Genomic DNA, 2347 nt, shown 5'->3' with positions numbered 1-2347 from the left:
AAAAAAGATATTCATACATTTCATTCAAGTATGTATTCTGGCTTGTGCTTGAAAAATCTGTAGATATCTTCACATAGTAATAACTTGTGACATTATTCTGTAACTTTGAGGAATGTTTATAGAATCTTATCCGGTCAACAACCTGTTCCTTATTATAGGACCTAAGAATATTCTTGTCTTTTATTTCCAGAAAAAAGTCCTACTGCATTTTGAGGCACCAGTGAGAAGGTGCATTTTATAACTAGCCATGCTCACTTTTCATAATGTCTTCTCGGGACCCAGCTCCTTCCAGCTCACTGGCATTCCAGGATTGGAGTCCCTGCACATCTGGCTCTCCATCCCCTTTGGCTCCATATACCTGGTGGCCATGGAAGGGAATGTCACCACTCTGGCTGGTAATGGTGGAGCACTACCTGCACCAGCCCATGTACATCTTCCTGTGCCTAGAGGCTATCATTGACCTGGTTCTGTCCACTTCCACTATCCCCAGACTGCTGGGAATCTTCTGATTTGGTGCTGTTGACATTGGCTTGGATGGCTCCTTGGCTCAAATGTTCCTCATCCACTGCTTTGCCACGGTTGAGTAAGGCATCTTCCTTGCCATGGCTTTTGACCACTACATAGCCATCTGCAACCCACTCCATCATACCACAGTGCTCATTCATACTGTGGTGGGATGTTTGGGGCTAGCTGGCCTCTTCTGGGGTGTATTCCACATTGGACCCCTGCCTCTGATGATCCACCTGCAGCTACCCCTTTACAAAGCCTGTGTCATCTCCCACTCCTACTGTGAGCACATGGCTGTGGTCCCCTTGCCATAGCAGAGGCCAGATGGAAGCACTTAACAAGCCAGAGGGTTGAAATCACTCTAAACACTGGTGAAAATCAAAGGGGCTTGGCCCACAGGGAGTGTTAAAGATAGTTAATAGGATAATGTGTCCCAAGGGCCAAAATAGATGGGCATCCAGCAAGGCTCTGCTTACCATTCATAGAACAAGGCAAGAATGGAGGCTGAGGATGGTCACTCCAATGAAGTCAGTCTCTTGCTCAGTTCCCAGACCTGTGCCAGTGTTAAGATCTAGGACTGTAACTAAAGAGGTACCTGGATACCTAAGTGGAAGAACTGTGAAAAAAACATGCTTATTATATACCATGATGATTTCCTGAGACCTTCCTAAAAGATACCTTTGGCCATTTACTCAGGCAATTTTATACTAAAAAGAGGGGAATACCAAGGCATTGAAGGTTAAAGTTTGAGTTGACCCTGACACCCAGAAATCAAAAGCATAATCGTGGTCCCTCTATTAGAGTTGGGGTTCTACTCTGGGTAGCAGAGTCTAGTTAGTAATTGAAGTTTTGGAGAAAGTCAGTTCTCAGTCACTTAATGAATAATTAGAATGACTGTACTTGGTAGGTTGAGTAACTTCCATGTGGTGTTGCTGGCCTGTGAGGTAAGAGCCAAAGAGTTGGGAAGGCCAAATAACCTCTAACACTTCTCTCCACCAAGAGTCAAAAATGCTTCAGAGGTACATGGAGAATCTGGCAAATGTATTGTTTTCCATCTTAGTGATAAAATCCCAAAAACAATTTCCATTAACAGGGGGTGGACAATAGTTCTCATATACAGTTTGCCTCAAGGGCATGTTAACTCTTTTCCTGTGTCATAATATAATTTAAAGATGACTGGGCATCCTATGGACCTCCACCATCATCCATCGATGGCATGTTGATCTGGCAAAATGAGCTAAAGGTGTTTAGTACAATAGAGGCCTTAGTAAAACACACATGCTCCAAAGGGTAGGAGACAAATCTTAACACTCAAAACCTAGAACTTCAGTGAATTTTAGGGGGCCAATGGTTAAAAATCATTATCGGTAAAAGATCTTCATCTTACATATTTTACCAGATAGAAAGCATAATGCCTGCCACCTTGGATTCTGAAGAGAATGTATCCCTCACTTAGGAATCTTGCTTTAGTCCATATACCCAAAGACATGGAAGTATAGCTTTGAATGGGTCCAAAGCAAGAAGGCTGTTTTTGGTCCAGACTACGGTACAAGTATCACTGCCACTTAACATTATGAACAAGCAACAGTAGCAGCAAAGGAGACTACGTGTGGACCCAGCCATGTAGGTGCCCCATGATCAAGGTTGACTGCTGCCTCTGAATGCCTGTCATCAATAGACATCAATGCTGAAACCCAGATATAATAGGGTTATTCCTCAAGGAGGCCACTTGCTGGCAAGTCAACTCCTCTGGGCCTCTTGAATCCTAGGAAGTACAGTGGTTTGCACTACCAGTGACACATACTATTCTGGGCATGTATTTGCCTTTCTTTCCCACAGA

General features: G+C 43.7%; 1 pseudogene; it reads left to right on the top strand.

Moving 5' to 3' along the window:
- Positions 1-247: 247 nt before the first annotated feature.
- LOC149748727 (olfactory receptor 52M1-like) lies at positions 248-821 on the top strand (annotated as a pseudogene).
- The last annotated feature ends 1526 nt before the right edge of the window (positions 822-2347 follow it).

Source organism: Delphinapterus leucas, chromosome 7 (assembly GCF_059928025.1).
Source record: "Delphinapterus leucas isolate spDelLeu-1000000601 "Yukka" chromosome 7, BTC_Dleu_Yukka2, whole genome shotgun sequence".
In the NCBI taxonomy this organism is placed as follows: Eukaryota; Metazoa; Chordata; class Mammalia; order Artiodactyla; family Monodontidae; genus Delphinapterus; species Delphinapterus leucas.
Note: the sequence above shows the minus strand (reverse complement) of the source record. Positions and strands in the feature narration are given on the sequence as shown.